General features: G+C 46.9%; 1 protein-coding gene across 5 annotated transcripts in view; it reads right to left on the reverse strand.

The window, feature by feature from the left end:
* The window catches only part of LOC105467418 (WD repeat domain 25), a 153,409-nt gene that overhangs the window by 126,227 nt on the left and 5,273 nt on the right, over window positions 1-21,909 (reverse strand). The gene's annotated exons all lie outside the window — the stretch shown is intronic.

Below are 21,909 nucleotides of genomic sequence, written 5' to 3' on the forward strand. Positions count from 1 at the left end.
ACTGCAATCATCTCGATGGAAGTCTGAGGGCCAAGCACTTCATGTGCGTTTCAATTAGAAGAGTGGGCCTGCCATTCTAATTCTGCCTCATTCCAGCCAGCTTCACTCTAAGCAACAAACGGGCTCCTAAAAAGTTGAGTTCATCAGCAGTCTATTAATGGAATCACACCTCCACATTGATTTTACATTATCATTGCAAAATGATACATATTCATTTTCCATCTTCAAAGGAACCGGAATTGCTGTCTCTGTGCTAAGCTCTGGGCACCACTCAAGGCCGCTGTCTCACTGACCATGCACAACAGCCCTGCAGGCTAAGCATGCCAGCCCCACTTTACAAGAAACAGTGGGGGAGAAGCAGAGGACCTTCCCCAGACCTAGGGTAGAAAGAGCCACGGCTCAAACACAAGTCTGCCCAGTTCCTTCCCAGGAGTCCCAACAATCCCAATAATTCCAAAGGCTTTTGCCTCCAATTCACTCCCCCAACATTTGGCCATATGTGCTTTGGTTGGAAAGGCAGCCAGGTCATTCTAATTCAATGCAGCCCCGGCCCGCTTTGCTTCCCGCAGCAAGGCTGATGCTCCCTAGGATCCAGAGACGAGCCACATACGGCCTCTCCAGATCCAGAGCATGGGAAAACGACTCAGTTTTCTCTGTACATCAAATACCAATTTGTATTTCTATTCTTAAAAAAATCAGTTTTCAAAGAAATAAAAAAGAATGGTCTCTTCCCCGAGAGGAAGCCTGCTTGGTAGAAAGGATAGGACACTATCCGTAAGAGAAAATTTCATTCACCCCAACAACCATTTATTGGGCACTGCTGATACAGAAGCCCTGAGGTCGGCAAGACAGGGTCAAGAATGTAATGAAGCTCAGTTGTCAACCCCTCAGAGAGGGCTGGACCCTTCACAACCTAAGGGTGTCCTCCTAGCAGATCTCCTTCAGTGCTGGCTGGCTGCACGGGTCTCATCCCTATGGCATTTTATTTCATGCCCCTGGCTCTGCTCCATGGTGGTCAGGAGGTGTTAGTAACTTCTTCTCTGCTTAGTGACTTCCTCTGGAGCTCACAGGGAGAGAAAACCGATTCAGAATCATGAATGCTCATTTCAACTACCCTGCAGGAAGAGTTCGGGGGACACCTGTAATTCTCTCATTACCTCATTTAGCTACAGTTAGTTTGGAGATCACAAAACTACTCAGCTTAAAAGGGTCTCAGAGAACACAGTTGAGCCACTATGTTTGCCAAAAGAGGAAACCAACACCCAGAGATTGCCTGGCCTGCCGAGGGCTCAGTTGGTAAACAGCAGAACCCCATGTGGCCCCCTGGCCCCTGGCTGACAGCACATCACTCTGTCCACCCCCGTGTCCCACCTGTCTTGTCCCTGCTTACGTCAATAACCTTGCAAAGGAATGAGTCACTCCTAGCCCAGATCATGCTTTTAAAGCCAAGGGGATTTTTTGGTGTTGTTTTTTTTTTTTTTTTTTTTTTTGGAGGAAGTAATAACAAAGAAAAGTGGGGGAGGATGTCTTAAATAAAGATTGTCCCTCTGACGTGCTGGATGGAAAGCTTTCGGGTGTGAGACGGAATGGTGCATGATTATAGCCAGGTAATAATGGCTGTCACATATCAGGAGAGAAGATGTCACTACCTTTTGACAGAGGACACTTGGGAAGAAAAAGTTACAAATAGAAAGCTTTCCCTTTACCTTCTGAGGGGTAGAATAATAATTCACCTGAATTGTCAAGATCTGTTCCAGGAGCATTTGTGCAATAAAGAAAGATTCAGAAAACCTCCTGTGCCATTATGGGCATTCATGGGAGTAGCAGTAATAACTGGGTTTTAAAAGCCTCGCACGATTGAGCAAAAGTGCTTTTCAGCACTTCCTACTCCTTCATCAGCACCTACTAACGCCTGTTGTACCCCAGGAGGTGCACCAAGGAGAATGTAACTGAGCCCCTCCCAGGTGTCCATGCTAAAAATGACATCCAAGCCCTCGAATTCCACAGAGAAAATGGCAAGTGCCTGCATACAGAGAATAAGCAGAACTAAGACACATGCAGAGCCACCCAGGAGGAGAGAAGCCAGGTGCAAGTTCCAGGGGATGAATTGTCCTCCCTACTGCCTCTCAGACTCTCTGGTACTTTTCCATTCCTCTGTATGAACATGTTTTTCTTCCTTTAGGATCAGAAACAAACTAAAAAGAAGCCCAAAAAAAGAAAAATGTCAACCAACAAATTCTCTCTGTAATTCTCTTACTACCACCAGAACCTGCTGGTACAAAGCTCTGGGAAGGAAGAAATGACCAATCCCCAGGCCGGGGAGCCTCCTGGAGGGGACCCAACCTGAGGCAGCCCTGAACGGCAAGGACTTGCCTCCTGGGCACATGGGCAAGGTGCTCAGGGCCACCCCTGCCAGGGAAGTCTAAGACACAGGGGAGGAGGCAGGGGACCAGCCCCCCCCGACACTCAGACCTCAGTGGACAGAACTGGTCTGAGATGCGTGAATTAACAAGAGAAGGTGATAAGCAAGGAAATGCCTGATGAGGCAATGCAAGGAGGATCAATGTGGACTGAGGCCACGAGGAGGCCGGCGGAAGCAGAAACTGGGCCTCTCTGGCTCTGGCTCGGGGGAGCAGAGGCTGCAGCCACGGGGAGGGGGAGGTCTCTCCCGCCCAGGAACAGCGAGCAGCCGCCGACGCGCCCGGAGGCCCACAGGAAATATTATTGTGAGACAAAAACTGAATTATGAAATCCGCAAGCAATAATTAGTTTAAATTACTACTTCTACTTGAATAATTAAACACGCTTATTTTCACTCACTGATGTTTTATTCATTACCATACATCTTTCTTGAAAATTGTTTTTAACGTGAACATTCTTTTATTTGCAAAGATCCCACAGAGATTTACTATGCTAATTTCAAACCTTTCCTCTAAAATAAAAACAATAACAAAAACACTCTTAGATTATCATACATTAGTGACTACTGTGTGGGGTCCATTATCAACTTAAGTCATAGCAACTGGAGAGAAATACTGTGGGTAATTGTAAAGTTATTCACACACCAAAGCTTCCTCCCTTTAAAATTCACTACTGAAAGGGCAATATTTAAATCAGTGCAAAGCGATTATGAAAATAAAAAGACCCGAGTGGAGAAAGACTACTTAGCCACAGATGGAAAGTGCCTTTTGCTTTTTATCACACCCTGTATTAATGAAAATGTTTTTGCATTTTCACAAATAATGTTTGGATTTTATAAGTCTTATTTTTATACACTGGAGCCAGGATACCCAGAAGCACAGTAATAAGGGCTTAAGGTTTTTATTAAACAAAGTTACCTTTGGGAATAAGTACTAACTTAAATATAATCCACGAACTAACTCTTCCTTGCTGGGCTATTAGCTGGTGCTGGCTGCATGGCAAAACTCCAAATCCTAGCTAATGCCAACAAGCTGGGCCTGAGTCAAACCCGGAAAGGAGCAGCAAGGCTGCCACCATCATAAACCACCTCCACTGAGGACCAGGAGCCAACAGCCCTCCGAGGGGGCCACAAAGCCCAGTTAATGTGCAGGCCTGTGGGTTGTACTGCAGAACTGACAACAGCTGCACTCACTGGATTACCATGACAAGTATCAAGGAATGTCACTGCAGTACAGGACACACATGCCCCAGCTCTGTCACTTAAAAAGCCACTCCTCCAGAGGAGGAACTATGCCTTTCACACTCCTGGTGCCCCACCAGCACCTGACCCCATGTCTCGGAAATGGCCAGTCCTCACTGAACATTCATTAAATTAAGTATCTTTTTTTAAGGCCTCAACTGTACTTCTCTTTCCCCCAAGTCCTTTAAAAGCAGTCATTCAGCCCAGTAATTCAACAAATGCATCTAACCCTCTCCCATGTGTAACTTAAGTTATTCCTGGAACCTGCAGCACCCGCACCCCCTTCATCTAGTATTTTTCCCTCAGTTAATATAAGTAAATTCAAGTAAGTCTTTTTCACATGGTTGCAACCAGTCTTCTGGAGCCACAGGGAAGCAGATTACTCAAAATTTTGAAGTTTCAATTTTGAAATCAAAAATGACCATCTACTAACAGAATGATGAGCTGTGGCATCAGCTTGGCCTTTGGAAAATGAAGGGACTCCAGAGGCCACAGGCCAGGGCTTAGCTGATTCTAGAAATCAACATTATCTGCGTCATCATCGTTAGAAGCATCCGGAAAGCAGAACAGAGCTTCTGCTGGGCTTCTGTTTCCGTGGCAACAGCTTCACTGGCCTGTTGCAGGGAAAGGCATAGAAGATAGGAACTGGCAAGAGAGAGAGAGAGGGGCACAGGGGGATGGAAAGGAGGAAATGCAAAGGAGAAAAAGGAAGGCAGAGGCAGGACCAAGTGGAAGGCCAAAGGAGAGCAGAGTGAAAAAAGTACAGAAAAAGACATGAGAGAAAGAATGAGAGAGAAAGAAAAGGGGAGAAATGCAAGAGAAGGAAGGGAAAGGAATGGAAAGAAACGTCCCAAGCTGGGGCTTTTGTCTGAAAAAATCACCTACAGATGTGCATCTATCAGTATGCAAAGAATGCTCTAGTTTCACTCATTAAATGCAACACATTTCCACTCAGTTACTGCCTCAAGACACACTCAATTATCCGATAAACCACAGGAAGGTTGTGTAAAAACGTCAATGTGGTAAGCAGTCTAAATCCGAATTCTAGCTAATGTCAACATTAGCCCAAAACGCTGGCTGGGTTAAATCCAAAAGGAGGAAAAAAAGAAAAAAAAAAAAAAGAAAAAAGGAATGAGAAACCTGTTATCACTAAACAGCTACCATTAAGGACAAGTCACTATTGGCACTTTATAAGTGAGTGCTCTGTAAGTCTCATTAAGGTGCAAACCTTCTGCTTGTCTTGTTCATGACTGAACTAGGAAGCAAGTCTTGAAAACCAAAAGATATCCAGTCTGAGCTTGACTGTAGCTTCAAGGCTCTGGTCTCCTGATATGGGACATCAGCCAGGATGTGTGGGGTTTGCTCAGAACAGGGAACTCAAAATTAGTGGCCAGGACAAGCTCCAGTCCATTCCTTACTGCCCAGTCCACTCCCCAAAAAATAAATTATTTATTAAATAGCAAGAGCTCTCTAAATGCAATATGGCATCCTACATTGGATCCTGAAACAGAAAAAGGACATTAGTGGAAAAACTGGTGAAATGCAAAAAAAGTCCATAGTTTAATTAACGGAGTTGTACCAATGTTAATTTCTTAGTTTAATAACTGCACCAGGTTATGCAAGATGTTACTACTCAAAGAAGTTGGGTGAAGGGTACATAGGAACTCTCTGTATTATTTTTATGCCTCTTCCATAAATCTGAAATTATTTTTTAAAGTTTTACAAGAAAAATAACAAGGGGTGTTTAAAAGTTAAGACTCCTGTTTTTCTAACAATGATTTATCTTTTTCATATAAAACCAATGCTCCGATAGGGCTTAACTATCATAAAATTTTACTGGAATGCTGGCTGAAACATTATAGTGAAGGCCATACTCCTGCAGCAAAAGTAAATTATTAAACTCCAGTGTGTTAGCAGTGTCCCTTCCCTCTGAAGCAAGAACAAAAGGAGTGACATGCCTCTGCACGTCAAGAAACACGGCTCCATTGGGCAGAAATGGAATGCACTTTGAAGAGTGTGCATTGCAACCTCTTCACACTCCCCACTCCTGATCAGAAGTCTTCTCCGGGCCGGGCGTGGCAGTTCACGTCTGTAATCCCAGCACTTTGGGAGGCCAAGGGGGGTGGATCACTTGAGGTCAGGAGTTTGAGACCAGCCTGGCCAACGTGGTGAAACCCCGTCTCTACCAAAAATACAAAAATTAGCCAGGTGTGGTGGTATACACCTGTAATCCCAGCTACTCAGGAGGCTGAGGCAGGAGAATTGCTTGAGTCTGGGAGGCGAAGGTTGCAGTGAGCCGAGACCACACCACTGCACTCCAGCCTAGGCGTCAGAGCAAGACTCCATCTCAAAAACAAAAAAAAAGTCTTCTCCAGCCTGTCTTGCTCCTCATGCTTTATGCATCCGATGCCCAGCCTCATCCAGCTACCTTGCAGTTTGCTGATGGCAGCATGCTCTTGTATACCTCCCCTGCCTTTGCACACTCTGTTCCCTCTGCTAGAATGCTCTTCCATTGCTTTGCTGCTGAGCAATGGCTACCCATCTTCTAGGACTCCTGTGACTCGCTGACACTCCCCGTCCCAGGCTGTTCTTTATGCCCCAGAGCACCTTACCCACCACCCTTCAGAGCAGTCATGACGCTGCGCTATAATGATCTGTCCACCTGCTTCTTTCAATGAGCCAGGAGCCTTTCCAGAAAGGCTATATTCATCTCTGTATCACACTCCCATTCCTAGCACCCAAGTCTCACAACAGATGTTGAATGAATGAAATACTATGTCAAGAATGCAGGCAATTCTTTAAAGAGAAAATACCAGTAACAACTTTCCATCTTCTGTTAAAAGGCCAAAAAAAGTCTATTTGTAAGAAGTGAAGGAAGTAAGCCCTTTTAAAAGAAACAGATTTTGTTACAGAACGACAGGTCCATTTCCACCAACAATATAAGCACTGTACAAGTATCCTCTTCCGACCGAGAAGCTGAAAACCTTTTCAAAGGTTTTGGTTTCCTTGACAACAGCATTGCTGGAGACAAGCAGGGAAATAATTAAAAAGTGTGTTCCCTTTGCTTTGAACTCCTGAAGTGTTTTTAGGCAATAACAAACAGGCCACACTTGACAACATCAGTGTGGACAGAGCCAAGGGCATGAGGGGAGACCCCATCTTGCCACCCCTCCAGCGGCACCTCCTCTGAACTTGGGGACCTGAGTGAAGGACTTGAGCCATTTGAGAAATACAACATTCACCATGAGAAACACAGACCATACAGTTCAGGTTAACAAAAGCACTTTGCAAGGTCCAGGTCCCTGGCCAAAACCACAACACTTATCCTCACAACAGTTCTGTGAGCTAAGTATTGTTACAGCCACTTGGCAGGAGAGAAACCGAGGCACAGAAAAGAGCAAAACAACTCTGGCAGTCTGGCCCAGGGACCTGTGGCCCTGCCATAGCCCACCCTAGAAAGAACATGTGACCTCTCCTTAACTTGACTCGGACAGAGATTTCCCCTGGCCTCTCCTATGATCTTCATCTCCTCCCTGGGCAGCTGAGACAAGAAGCTAACTGCCTTTCCTCTGAGTACCACTGTCCTGCCATCCCACATGCCTATGTGAGGCTACTTGTGTTGGCTTCTCTTGGACAGCAAGAACCGGGCAACCTTGTGCCACCTGCCTTGGGTCTGCGAGAACACAGCACGCAGAACAAGACGTGAGGCACCAGCTGGGAACAGCGGTCAGTTCTGTGTTTGATTGACAGGCTTCCTTCTCCTTTTGGGGTGGCTTTCCATGGTCTGTCTTGCTTTAATAGCTTCACTTTGTTTGTATCTTTTATTGTAGGCTTCCTCAAGTCCTTTCTGGATTTATGATTTATAAATAAATAATAAACAAACGTACAAGCTGCAAGCCCATGACCATTACCTGACAGTGTAAATACAAACATTTCAACAGATGTGGAACAATCATAACTTTGATTTAGCTCCCAGCAAAGTTTCCAAAGCCCTTTCACAAACCTGGCCACATTTAACCAATCCCCAGTCCCCCACAGGGATGCCTCCTGCACAGACTGGAGGTGAGGGCTGGGTGGGGGAGTGCAGTTGGACCCCTCCAAGATTCTCCACATCCCAAGATTCAAGGAGACCCACAAAGAGCGTGGTCGACTGAGCAGGTGCTATGCATTCAAACTGGAGAAAACAAGGGAAGAAAACAAATTCCTTGCCCTCATGGAACTTATATCAGAGCTCCTGCCATTTTACAGATGAGCTCATTAAGACACAAAAAGATGAAAGGCCTTGGCACAGTTACACGACTACCTTTTTGGAGCTCCCAAGCAGGGAGGTGACTAGAACAATCCCAGAAAGCAGAGGCAGCAAAGGTGAGTTCAAATACCAGCCCCGTGCTTAGGAGCTACATGTCCTTCAGTACCCCTCTCTGGTCCTCAGTTTCATCTGTAAACGGGGCATACGGATGCTGAGGCTGCCCCCAGCTTGCATTATGGAGTGCCTGCCATACGCCTGGCATTCTCCTGAGAGTCTGCCATGGGTTCTCTTGTTCAATCCTCAGAAGACTGAGGTGGATGCTGTTATTATCCTTGACTTATGATGGGGAAACTAAGGTCCAGAGAGTTAAGTAACTTACCCTAAGCCACACAGAAAGCACAGGCGCTGGGGCTGAACCCCAAAGTAAGACTCCCGGAGCTCTGCTGATTACCCAGCTGAGGGCAAATGAGACGTAAACCCCCGTGTGGTGGCTGACCCGGCACAAGTACAGGAAGCGCCAGCTGGCCTTGGGCCACTGACCATCCAGGGCTAAAGCTGACGACAAGCCCAAGCGCTTCACCTGGCCATCCTCACTGACCCCTCCCCACAGCATGCACAGCACAGGGCTGTCCTCCCCACCCACCTGGCTGCTCCTCATCAATGTCATTGTTGTTGCTGTTTTTTGAGATACAGGCTTGAGTGCAGTGGCACAATCATGGTACAATCATGGTTCACTGCAGCCTCAAACTCCTGGGCTCAAGCAGTCCTCCTGCCTCAGCCTCCCAAGTAGCTGGGACTACAGGCATGTGCCACCACACCCAGATAATTTTTTAATTTTTTGTGGAGATGGGTATCACTATTTTGTCCAGGCAGGTCCCGAAATCCTGGCTCCTCATCTTCTAAAACCCAACTCATCCTTCCCCTTCCCTGAGGCTTTTCCTGTCCTCTGCCTCCAGCACTGACAGACCTAGCCCACTCTCCTGTATATTCCTGTTCCCAGCACAGATAGCCCTGGAGGGCCTTTCTCATCATCCCTCTCAAGTCTGCTTTGATGTCTGTGCCTCATTCACCTTTTGCCAGCAAAAATGAGGTCCCCTCTGATCCCAGGGCCTGGCAAAGAGCCAGAATTTAACTGCTAGCTGGACAGCCATACAGATAACCAAATGAAGAAAGAAGTGAGGAACCGGCCCTGCTGACACTGCCACTGAGCGCCCTCTCTGTTCACAGCAGAGACAGCATAAAGCAAGGCCCAAGGAATTCACAGGCCACACAGCAGGAAGTCCAGAAGCCTGGCTCATGGAGACGTCCCAAGGCTTATCAGCTGAGCCGTCCCCCAAGTCCACCACCCCAACCACTGCCAGCCATGTCACACTGCTGGGCCGGAAGACAGGAAGCCACACCTAGAGGGACCTGAGCTCCTCAAGAGTCTGCTGGCGTCACTGGGTGCACACCAGATTATTTGATCAACGAATCAAGGCAACTGGAGGCAAATTGGATTGCAAGCCTCACACGCTTAGGAACTCGGCTTAGGAGGCAATCACAGAATAAACCCCGGCTTGGAGTTCTTGATAATACCTTCCATTTGTAAGAGCGTTACCGTTTACAGAGTGGTTTCACACATCTAACCTCCTCTGATCCTCACAGCCCTGCGAGATAATTATATCACAGATGAGAATGCTGAAGCTCAGAGAAATTAGAGGAGGAATGTGCCTGACTCTCTTTTGAATATGCAGTGTGTGGAGCACTGTGCTCCGCTTGGGCGAGGCCCTAAGTGCAGTATTTCAGGGCAGAGCAGCTCACAGCCACCATCTTGGCCCTGACCACAGGACACTCAAGCCATTAAGGGCCTTGGAGCCCGAGGCCTGAGTGGCTGACCCAATGCCAGCATCTACTTCCCAGCCCTCCAGCAACATGGGCTCCAACCTGCACTACACCCCTCCATGCAAAACGGCCCTCACTCCCTTTCCAAGTAGTCTACTGCCCGAGTTGCCCAGCTCTGAGCACCGGAAAGTTCTCCTTCACCATGTGCTGACCTCTTCCCCCAACACACACACTTTCCACCATCTGTCCTACTCCTGCCCTGGGAGCAAACCCGAATATACCCCGTTCTCCTCCCACAGCAGCCCTGCCAGCACCTGATGACAGCCACCATTCCCCTGTCCCTGGGCTAACAGCAATGCGCCAGGACACCCAGGTACCAGAAGCGTATCAGAACACACTTGAATGAGAGAAAAGAACATGAAAAGAAGCCAGGACGAAAACAAACAACTTTTCTAAGCAAAGGTTACAATGAAAATCTGTTTTAATTTGTGTTTTTGTGCCTTTCAAAATAACACTGCAACTAGTTCAGAAAGAGACCACTTCTGTTTATAAAACGCGCTTTCATTTTCCCTACAGTTGTCAGGCTGTGTAAACACACTGCGAGTAGGGAGAGAGAAATTGCTACTTGTGAAACTTTTAATGCTAGCATGTATGTGAATTAGAATTCTAAACTCAGCAGGTTAAGAATGTTCTGAAAGCAATTTTGGTGTTAGTCTAAATAATTATGGATCACATTCACTTAGATAAGGGCCTTTGCCCCCTTGGGGCTCCAAGGGAAAATTCTAGGCACGATAGTTAAGCAAAATGGTTGGTTATTACGCAAGCTTGGCGGTGGCAGTGCAAATTGGTATAATCCTTTTGGAAAGCAATCTGACAGGAGATGTATCTGGACCCATGAAAATGTACAACCCTTTGACCCAGCAGTCCCACTTCTGGGAATCAATCCGAAAGAAATAATCCAACAGAAAACAGTTTCATGCATGAAGATAACCACTTCAGCATTATCTATAATAGCAAAAATTAGAAACCACCTAAGTGTCCAAGGGCGGCTAAGTAAATTACAGTTAATCAACTCGATAGAGCGTCATGGAACCAGTGAAAATTGACAGCCCTCCAAAGACGCGGAGGCGGCTGGTGGCACGGTGTGGCGCAGGCAGGGCTGGGGGAGAATGTTAAATGGAAAGACAGGCTGCAGAGCTGCATGCACACTCTTGACAAACACAGCTCGTATGGACCAGAAATGGATGGGAGGGTGTTCAAAGGCTAATCATAATTTCAGTGTATGGTCGAGTTGGGGAATTTTGCCTATGGTTTTGAAATGCTGCTGAGTCATCTCCACAAAGGGCAAAAGGAAGGGCAGAGGAGAAGGGGCGGGGGGTAACAGAGGCTCGGACCCCTGGGACCGCGTTTTCATCACACAGTTTGGAGAGCTAGCCAAGCAGAGCAAGACAGAGACACGGCTGGAAAAGAACCCACTCACTTAACCCACGGCTGGGAGGTGCTGCCGTTTTTACCAACACAATAGTGAGATTCCCCCAAAATGTAATTACAGATGTAAAGAAAACAGTGGTCCCCAATTACACTGTCTAAAATGATTGAGGACCCCAAAGAGCTGTTGTTTTTTCAGATTATAGCTATGGGTACTTAGCATATTAGAAGTGAAAACTGAGGACATTTTAAAATATTTATTAATTTATGTAAAAGTAACAACAAACCCACCACATGTTAACAGAAATAACATATTCTTATAAAAATAACTATTTTCCAAGACCAAAAAAAATTAGTGAGAAGGCATTGTTTACATTTTTGCAGATCTCGTTAATGTCTGGCTTAATACAAGACAGCTGGGTTCTCAAAGCTGTGTCTGTATTTAATCTACTGCAAAAGCACATGCCCCATAGCCTCTGGAAAACTCCATGTACACTCAGGAGAGAATGAGAATGAAAAAGGCAAATAACTCCTAGGTATTATTATGAAAATAGTTTTGACCCCCTGAAAGGGTCTTGAGGCCCCCCAGGGATTTGGAGACCACAGTAAAAACCACAGCAATACATTACAGCATTAAAAACTGCTACTGCAGTATGTGGAGGGAAAGAAGGGTTTAGATTAGATGTATAGTTGGAGCTCAACTATGTTGAATCTTTTTTTTTAAGGCTGGATGAAAATATACCAAAAAGTCTGCAGTCATTGCCTCTGGGCGGAGAGAAAATGGGCAATTTGTTTCTTCTTTATACCTTTCTGTTCTTTCCAGATTGCATTTCTTTTATGGTCAAAAACAACATTTCTTTTTTGAGGAAAGGTTTGGGAAGCTGTGGCGTACCCATGCCCTGCGGAATAAGCCGGATGAGAAGAAGGTCATTTTAAATCATGAATAGCCAGCATCATTGTGGGGGAGCGTCACGAAGCCGGCTGCTGGGGACCGCGGCGCTGCTCCTTAATATGCCCATCGATCCCTGGCACCACGCACACATTCATCATGGTGGCACAAGGCCTGCCTGGAACCCACTGACGAGAATTGAAACTGGCTCAAGCTAATCACTACTAGATGAAGGTCAAATATAGGTGACGATTTATCAGATCTCAGGGTGGGGGAGGACATGCCATGCTCTAGAGCCACGGACAATTACAAAGGGACAGGGCCAGAGACTTGACGACGAAAAATGTCAGGTTTTCTCTGTTAAAAAAATAAATGAAATACCAAAACTCAACATCACACAACACCCTGGTGGGGGCAGAGGGTAAAATATGATGAAAGGTCAATATTGTTAGTATGTAAATTGCCCAGATAAGAGAAACGCTAAGACCACAGGAGATGAATGGATAAGAACCAGGATAACAAATGCTTGTTTAGAATGAACGAAGTGCCAGGCCCGTTCTAAAAGAGTTGTACGTAAATGAACTCACTTGGTTCTCAAACAAGACACCATTAAATTAGCAGACATTTTCAAAAGGTAATAACTCTGCCGCTGTGGAGGGTGAGAAGACGCAGCCACCTTTACACAGAAATGATGGTATGTGTCAGACACTGAGCACTACAGAGTCCCCAAAAAGAGCGGCACAGATCTGCACACTGGTGGGAAAAGACGTGCTAGACAGTGAGAAAACCAAGCTGGAGGACAGGATGGAGAGTACAGTCTGCACACTAAACACGGAGACCTTGACCCTCTTCCCCAGCTCAGATGCCGGAAGGCTGGCAGCAGGCCAAGAGCCCACCCAGAGAAGACGCCTCCCTGAGAAGCTGACCAGGCTCAAGGAAATACATAAAAATAATCACAAGTGGGTTCCTATGATGAGCGCCAGCCTGCCGCCTCATAATCCCACATCCGGCCCGCTGCAAACAAAGTCCCTTTGCCCCCACACCAGTGCATGTGCGTGCACACACACACAGCTTTCGGTCAGGTCAGCTTTTTAGGGCCTCCCTCCCTAATTGGAATGAGCAGCAGGAAATCTCTTAACATGGAATGCAGACACCAAAACAAAAAAAGACCAAAGGAGATAAGAAAGAGACAAACATTTCAGAAAACAGGAAAACTTTCAAAGAACTCAAAGAGCTAAGAAAAGACCTTGTAAATATACAATAAAAAACAATATGTTATATTTTAAAAAAAAAAAGGAACATTCAGAAAATAAGAAACAGCTCTTGGAATGTAAAAATATGACAGAACAGAACACTTCCCTGAATATATATTATGCTTCAATTTAAAAGTTTATGACAGCAGAAATACAAATTCAAAAAAAGCATTGCAAGATAGATAAAGTGGAAGAAATTCCCCAGAAAAATAAAACAGAAAGGCCAAGAAATAAAGAAGAGAAACCCAGAAGCTCAATCCAGGGACATTCAGGATGCCCAAGCAATCAGAGTCACAAAGTCAACGACCTTCACCAGCAGCAGCCCCCCAGGGTGCCGCTCAACTCTGTATGGCCCTCATTCTATGGGGGGCCAAGGTCCCCAATGCCTCACTCCCAGCAAGGAAAGGCAGGCCTGGAACAGCTCCACGAGCCCTGGCAAAGCAGAGTTCTAGCACCGCTTTGGTTGTAGGTTTCTAAAGCCCTTCTGGTCCTCCCTGCAGTATCACAGTATTCCATGTAGAAGATCAAGATACACTATCCTCTGCCAAGTTCAGGAAACTTCAGGAAGCTTGCCAGAGTGGAGGTCAGGTGAAAGCAGGCTTCCGGGTATCCTGGGCTGACACAGTTGGTCTCACTCACATGTACCTTCTGACTGCCCCTCAGTGCTTCTGTCCCCCAACTTGCTCCACTCCCCCCCAATATATGATGGGTCTGCATGAGAGCTGTGTCCATCTGGGAGAACAGACAAAAGAAAACACCTGATGAGAAACAGCAGAAGCTAGAAGAAAAGCTTAAAAGGTTGGAATGACTTACCTAACCCTTCTCTTAAGAGGGAAAAATACTAACAATCCGGGGGAGAAATGACCATCCTGTGATTTTAAATGCAGGCTACGAAAACAACGTACCTACAGTATGATTAAAACTAGTTGATATATGTAGGGAAAAAAGACTAGAAGGAAATGCTGCTTGCAAAATGTTCACAGTCATTAGGCTTGAATGAAGGGTCCACGGTTTATCTTTTAATTTCTGCCATCTTCTTGTATTTTTCTCCAAAATTTTACCACTTTTATGATAAAACAAATTAAATCTAAAACAACTCATTTGGACACAGGCCATCACTGGGCATTAGACAGGCACCTTTAAGAGTCTACTGTCTCCAAGTTTTAAAAGCAACAAGAAATAATTTACTAGACTGTCTCAACCCCTAAGTGCGCCAATTTTGCAATCTGCATTTTTCAATTACATTAAAAGCATTTTTCCAAATTACTCTATCCTTCCCTTAATGACATGGGATGAGAGTGAATGAGGCTTGCTTCTCGAGGACAGAACCTGTACCTTCACACGGCTGTTTTCTTCCTGTCAACATCTGGTGAGCACAAGGCCCTGCCCTTGGTACACCGAACTGTTTAAGTTAAACGGAATGAACTTATTAAAAAGCAGAAAACACAGCTTGGGTTCTGCTACACTTTAGTTTTCTTATTCCTCTCCAACCCGAGGTTTTTTCTGTAAGACACAAGATTGTAAGGCAATTGGAACTGGGAAATGTCTCATTTGTTGGCCTCAGAAACGTCGCGGCTTTCACATGGGGGAGGAGGAGTGTCAAAAACACTTCACTTCCCACGAAGAGAAGATTCCAGCTCTGAATCTCATGGCTCTTCCCAGAGGCTCCACAGCCCTGCTGCCAACCAGTCTAAAGCCCCTCACTCCCAATCCTGGGGTAATTCAGGTGATTCTGAACTTCCTCTGGAAGGTGGGAAAGAAGAAAAGCAGATATAGCGTCCAGTCCAGGAAGCATCCAAACACCTACTGCGTGTCCTCGGGCAAGTGTCTTCCCCTCTCTGGGCCTCTATCAAATGAACCAGATGAACGCTATGCATGCACGCACATGTGCACACACACATCACCCATTCTCTCCTCACCTTCATCTAATTACCCTGGATGCACTATTAATCATTCACTCCCCAAATACCAAAGGACCACTACCACCACCCAAACCTCCTTCCCAGCTGCGCCTCTCATTTCCAATAGATTTGCCTCGTGCTTAGAATAAATTGCCAATCATCTGCATAATGCTCCACGACTCCTCACTCCACACATCAAATCATTTCTCAGTCTCATTTTGTAAAATCCATCAAGAATAATTCTTTCAAAACTGAAATAAACCCTCACTCTGGCACTTGGAGCCATAAATTCCATGTCTTTGAATGTGAAATATATCACTTTCTACAAAGCACATCTAAGATACCCTAATATAATCAGATTCATTAACAATGATAAATCAACAGGATCCTGTAATACATAAAAACGCAAATCCAAACCACCCCAGAAATCATCTCTTCTCCATACGTCCCTTAACAGAGCCATAAAATTTGGAAGCTGGGATGGAGCTTGAACACCACTTGGGTGAAGGGGATACGCTTTTCCATCCCTTATTCTCAGAGGCAGGAGGGCAGCGTGGGGGTGGTAGCTCTTTCTGCTCAGGCTCTGAGTCTGAAGCTTCCCTGCTTGCCCTTATCATTTACTTGTCCGTGTGACCACGGATAAGTCCCTTGACCTCTTTATGCCTCAATTTCCTCATCTGTAAAATGGGAATGAGGACAGAAGTGGCCTCTCAGGCCTGTAATGAAGAGGAGATGGAGCATTTAGAACATGCCTAGTACATGGTAAGCGCTCAGCAATGGCTCAGCAATGGCTAGTGCTCTCCATTCTCTCGGATGAGAGAGAGATGCTTTAAATGTGACCAGTTTGGGGACAGGGACTCAGCTCTCCAACACAGACCTGCCAAGTGTTCAGTACATGAAAAGGGAGTGCATGAATGGCTTGGCACAGACAATCCTCAAACTCTTTAGATTCTAAAAGTATTTATCTCAAGAACACGGAGATTGAAATGCTTTAAAAATGTGTGCATAGAGACAATGAAAAGATTCACAAAAAACAAGAGTTACAGTAAGTTGGAGGATTCTGGGTGATTTGTCTTTTCTACACTTTGTTTTATAACTAATCAATACAGGTACAGGGGAGTCAGAAACATGCTTCCTCAGCCTCTCCCTTGTCAGGCACTAGGCTGGATCTTCTCATTACAGCTCTACAGCAACAACCATAATTGGTGGCCATTTGCCAATTTTCCCCATTTTACCAGTGAGAAACTAGGGGATCAGAGAGCCTAAGCGATCTTCCCAAAGTCACATAGCTACCAAGCAGAAGATTTGGCATGGGAGCCAAGGAGTACAACAGTGGCACTGAAGGTTTGCCTGTCTACTCAGGTCCCACTCACCACACACAAGGGCTTTAGCTAATGCCCGGGTGTAAATCAAAGCCCATCTTAACTGCATTAAGGCAGCAAAAAAAGACACCATTTATGTACAGCCATATTCACTGCAATACTGATTATTTTTTAAACAAAAGCAGGAAATTATAGGAAGCAACATGGAAACAACGAAGCAAAGTATGAAATTTGAGACAGTTATAAAAATATATTTGGGGAAAAGTTTTTAATAAGGTAGAAAAATTCCCCTTACACATTACAAAAGATTGGGCAGCAAAGAAGAATTCAAAACTGCACATACTATGCAATAAGCCCAATTATGTAAACAGATAGGAATGCAGGGCCGCAGACCAGGGAGGCCCCTCATGTTAATGAGGCGCTGACTTGGGGTTGAGAGTTATCAATGATTTCTGTTTCTCCTTCATACTTCATATTGCCACATCATCAGAGTTTTTCACAATAAGCATCTATGACATTCATGATCAAAAATTAAAAGGTTTTTTTTAAAAAGTATTTTAAGGAAGCTTGTTACTGGAAGAATTTCTAGAGCAAATTATTCTGTAAAGCAAATAAACAACATCTAACTCATATATTTTCTTTAAAAACCTTCTGTGTTTTAGAACTGCAGGTTTTCATACAGGTACAGAAGGTCCCTGGAAGCAGAAAACACATCTTATTCCTTTGGGACTCCTTCTCAGCGCCTGGCAGAGGGTTCTATACATGGGAGCATTCAATAAAGGCTGGTTGTATTTGGTTAAAGCAGGCCATGTACACGTTTTCCTTCAAAAACAGGCATCAAAGTCTGAATTTCTACCTTTACGTGCAGTGGGTGTTCAAACACGTTAAGCCGAACGAGTTCACTGGGAGATGAAAAGAGTATATAAAATGTGGGATCACAGCTATGAAAAAAACATGCACGTTCACAGACAGGGGCAAGAATGGATCGTCAGGAAAGAGCCGTGGTGCAGAATTATGAGTCATTGTTTTATTTTACTTAATTTATCTAGCTGTAAATTTTTCAAAACTAATAAAAGCATATTTTACAGCTCACAGAACATTTAGAACATATTAAAATAAGTATCTTTCCACTGTAATATGCCCAATTGAAATTTATGAATTCTAAAGCTACATTTTAAGGAGATGAAGGAACTGGCACTCCATGTTCTTTAGATTAATAAGTTGGGCTGTGTTGTTTTTCTCCTGATCAGAAAGAAATCATTTTTCAGTAAATGTTACCTTGAATCAAGGATTCTTCCACATTCTAGAAGCTTGGATGAGCTGCTTATATTAAGTCTTACTGTGCCCCCTAGTGGCGAATAGGATTGATCCACTCAAAAGACAATCCCTTCCCAAAGGCTTGCGATAAAATCCAAAAAATTTGTTTTAATCTTTATCGATCACTTAACACGTACACAATTTTGTGCCAGATGCTGGAGAATATAAAAATGGGTTCTGGCTCAGGAAGCTTAAAGTCTAGCTAGGTGAAGCTGATATGCTTCCATGGCTACATATGTAAAATAAGACATCAGCACAAGTCAAGGAAAGAAAATTCTTGGGGAAAAGCACGAACTCGAGCACACACTAAGTGCTGCTATGTGCCAGGCACTGCGTGATTCACAACTAATATCGTTTACTCTTCACAAAAACCCAGCAAGGCATGTTTAATTCTCTCCACTTTACAGATACTCAAATGAAGGCTCAGAAGTGAGGTAACTTGCCAGAGACCACACAACCAAGGAGCTGGCCGCAAAGGAAGGACCCCAGCAGGTCTTGTCACCCAGCCCCAAGCTCTTCTCTCCTTCCTGATTCCGCAGGGGCCCAGAAGACACTGGCAGATTTTAACCAAAAGGCAGGGGGAAAGCACCCTGGGAAGGGTACACTGCTGCACCCACCTCTTTGAGCTCATTCCCCGCTGTGCCCACCATTTCCTCTCCTCCAGGGACTGGGCTGCAGCCAGCCAGGACTCCTGCCTGCACCTGAGGCCCCATCCCCACTCCAGATCCACGCCCCATAACCACACACTGCCTTCCCCAGATCACTAGGTCCCCAAGATCTGCCATGCTGCCCCACCTCTGACACCAAGGAGGGAAAAGAACACCATGTGCTGCCCAGCCAGGCCACGCACAAACCTGGTGGCCCAGCAAGCCTGAGGCCTCAGCCAGGACTTCTGGTCACAGCTCCTGCCTGGCTCCCCACCGGTTCCCAATTCATCTTCCCATCCTGGCTCCTCCAGCCCCTGCCATACACTCTTCACACTGAAAAGTTGTTCAAAGTCAATTTACCCAAAACCAATCTGCCAAATAACCCCATCACTGAAAATTGTCAAATATCTTAAAACAGAGAGAGGGCCCTGGCTCACCATTTGTATCTATGGCTTATAAAAGCCCTAATGTTCACAACACCACAGTAAAAAGAGGGTCAGGAGATGCCAACCCTAGCAGCCATGCTGACCCTGGCCCAACCTCACAACAGCAGATGTGCTCTGCCCTGGGAAGGCACCCAGGGCGCACAGTGCAGTGGGTGGGGCTCCCAAGAAGCTGCCTGGCAGCCCAAGAGGCCTGTGCCGGTGTCATCACCTGCAGCACACACAGTCTCCTCAGGACAGGCGGGCACAGCAGCGGCGCCTGGCCCCACCCAGGGTAGCCCCACAGACCTGGACCCAGGTCTCTGAATTGCCCAGGAGCAGGGCATTCCTACCACAGTCCCTCAGTCTGAGCCACCCTCACTGCCATTCCAAACTGGGCCCGCTGCGCCCTCTTCTGGTCATGAAGTGTCACAGTTAGTTGGCTGCTCACAGTTTCCCCTCCATGGGGGCAGAAACATCTCTCCCCCACATCCCCAGTGGCACCGTCCCTGGCATATTCGTCTACTCCACAAGGCCAGAAATCAATGCCTCCACTCAGGTGCTCTCTGCTCAAAAACTAACGTGGGGATGCTTCTGTTTAGGAAATCTAAATTTCCCAGGCAAAAGTGACCCAAGCTGCCCCTCTGCCAGCAGGGCCCAGGGAGCGCTTCACACCACCAGGCGGAGGCCAGTCCCACAGGGCCCCAGGTCCACCCCTCACCATCAGGAGAACTCCAGAGGTGAGCAGGCAGGTGGGCATCCACCAGGACACACCTGCTGTCCCCACATCTCTCCAGGAGGCAGTGCCCTGAGTGGAGGACACGCCGCCCATCTCTGCCCATAGCAACCCTCTCCTCCTCTAGCCTGTGCTGCCTTTGGCCAGGCTGCCCTCTCTCTCCCTCCGGGTCCCTCAGAGAGGACTGCCTGTGCCCCTCAGGTGGCTCACCCCACAGCCAAGGCTATCTTCCACAAAGCCCCTGCTGCGTGCCAGCCCCTAGACTGGGTGCCTTGGATGCCACTGTTCACCCTGATTCCAGCCCATCAGCTGCACCATGGTGCTGCCCCAGGAGGCGAAGCTGCAGTCACCCCTGCAACAAGAGACAAGGGCGGGAGGCCCCTGGCCCTGCTCCCAAGGCCCACGGGCAGCAGTGGGGAGCAGAACATTCAAACAGCAGACAGTCATGAGGGACGCCCAGAGGTGAGAGGCTGGACATCAAGACGCCCTGCCAACCTGCCGGCTTCTCAAGTGGGGGGATTTGTGTGTCTCGATCAATGCTATTTCTCTAGCGCCTAAAACAGGACATTGCACAAAGCTAGAGCCCACTAAACACGTATTCAGTGGACCCAACAGGGAGCTTTTCAGAGAAGATGACTTTCCAGACTGAGCCTCGGCTGTTGAGCAGGAACCTAACAGGCAGGAAAGCAAAGGCAGGAGACCCTGGAGAGGGTGGGGCGCGAGAAAAGCATGGAGGAAAGAAGGCCTCAACAGGAAGGTGAGCGCAGGGAGGACAAGGGCCACCACTCGAACTGGGGCCAGCCAGACACTGCGCAGGCCCACCAGCAACCCTCCGGACAGGCTTCCCACCCTCCAGCCCTTGTAGCGCAGACTTGGGAAGCAGAGCGGAGAAGCCCCAGGGCCACAAGATCAATCCCAGCAATGCTGTGATCCACACCAGAGATGCCAGAAGCCTCCGCACACACTTCACAGCCCCCAGAGTGGCAGGAAAAGCACCAAAGACCTGAGTGAAAAATCCTGGAACTCCAGGCTGAAGAGAGAATATGACTCTCTCTCCCACAGGACTCTGAGTCTTGCTGGAAAAGAGCACAGACAAGCCACTTCAGGCTTTCAGTTCACCACTTAAAAATGACACCCATCAATTCAGCTCATTTCAAAGACATCTCTATACTTGGAGCTTCCTTTCCTCACTTAAGAAACTGCTTCCGAGGGAGAAAAGCTCAAAATGTAATTTGCAAGTGAAAAGATCTAGGAAAGTTGGTTCCAGAACTCTGAGGTAACAAAGGCAAGGGAACCACCATTTACTGAGCGCCTATGAGGTACCTGGCTCTGTGCAAGGCACTTTTTCAGCATTTTTCTCACATGAGCACATGACCCAGGTATGATTTTGCCCTTTTACAGATAAGACCCCAGACTCCACAGGAAGGCAGCTGGCCAGTGGTCGACCAGCTAGCTACTCTGCAGCAAAGCTGGATGTGAAGCCAGGTCCCTTGAAGTTATTTCCTTTCCAAGAGCTTTCTGTTCAGCTTGCATTTAGTTGGCACCCGCTACATATCAGGTGCTTTGCTAGCTGCGAGGAGAGAGAGGAGGGGCGCAGTACACAGCTTGAAGGGCTAGAGACAGGTCCCCGGTGGGCACAACGACCTATCACACTGTACTTGCATAGTGTGGGGACTGCATTACTATTACTTCAGTAGCCTGTAAAATAAATAAGACAATGCAAAAAGGAGTTTCCATGTAAAACCAGAAGTCCCCCGAAGGGCACGTGCAACTCCCCCTGACCTTGCTTCCCCAGCCTCCAGTCCCTCATGCTTGAAGCCAGCTCCCAGGCCCTCATGCTTGGAGCCAACACATACACAGGGCTCCTGCAGTCAAACGCACCCTTCCACCCCCATCACCAAGTGAACCTTCCCCTTCCTCAGGAGGCCTTTGCCAAGCCCTCCCGGGCTGGGCTGGTACCCCTCCTGTTGGGCTCCCAGAGCACCTGTGTGTCCTACTGGGGGCCCATCCTCACAGCCCAGGGTTGTGTCTGTCTACTTTTCCATGGCTCCTGCCTCACTGTGCAAGCCCTGACACCAGGGGCTGGGTCTACCTACCTCTCCTAACAGCTCCTGAAACCGGCACAGCACCAGGTACAGAGCTGGCATGGCTCAATGCTCCACAGGGTCACCGAGGACATCCCCAGTCCCCAGGGCTTGGTCCTGGGCCTGCTTTTCTTCTCCCACTATCTGACCTCCTCCCTCACGGCCTCTGAGAGGGATAA

The sequence above is a fragment of the Macaca nemestrina genome, chromosome 7 (assembly GCF_043159975.1).
Source record: "Macaca nemestrina isolate mMacNem1 chromosome 7, mMacNem.hap1, whole genome shotgun sequence".
Lineage (NCBI taxonomy): Eukaryota > Metazoa > Chordata > Mammalia > Primates > Cercopithecidae > Macaca > Macaca nemestrina.